The sequence below is a fragment of the Microtus ochrogaster genome, linkage group LG8 (assembly GCF_000317375.1).
Source record: "Microtus ochrogaster isolate Prairie Vole_2 linkage group LG8, MicOch1.0, whole genome shotgun sequence".
NCBI classification, from domain to species: domain Eukaryota; kingdom Metazoa; phylum Chordata; class Mammalia; order Rodentia; family Cricetidae; genus Microtus; species Microtus ochrogaster.
Window position 1 is genome coordinate 14,851,137 of NC_022033.1, and position 460 is coordinate 14,851,596.

Below are 460 nucleotides of genomic sequence, written 5' to 3' on the forward strand. Positions count from 1 at the left end.
GAACTGTAGTTACTGTGGAGACTGGAATGTTGCAGATCGAGAGCCTAATTACTTTTCCTTGGGCTAGCCTTATCTCCTTGAGTAGTCAGTCATTCCTCTGTCTGACCTTACATCCTGTGATTAACTTAACAGGCCTTCGGCTTCTTAGCTCCCACCAGCCAAAGGCGCAGGCTGTCATCAGACAGCATGAGATCTGGAGGAGAGATTTTGCGCTTTGCTGTGACCTGTCTTTCGTAGTTTGATTTGTTGCTGTGATACACACACCATGACCAAGAGCAACTTGAGAATGACAGGGTTCATTCCAGCTTACAGGTTACAGTTCAGCAAAGGAGCTCAAGGCAGGAATCAAATGATCAGCGATCCTGGAGAAAGGCTACTTACAAGCCTGCTCGCTCTGATTTGTGTTCAGCCAACTTTCTTATAGGTCTGGGGAAATGCTAAAGGATGACCCCAGACTCAA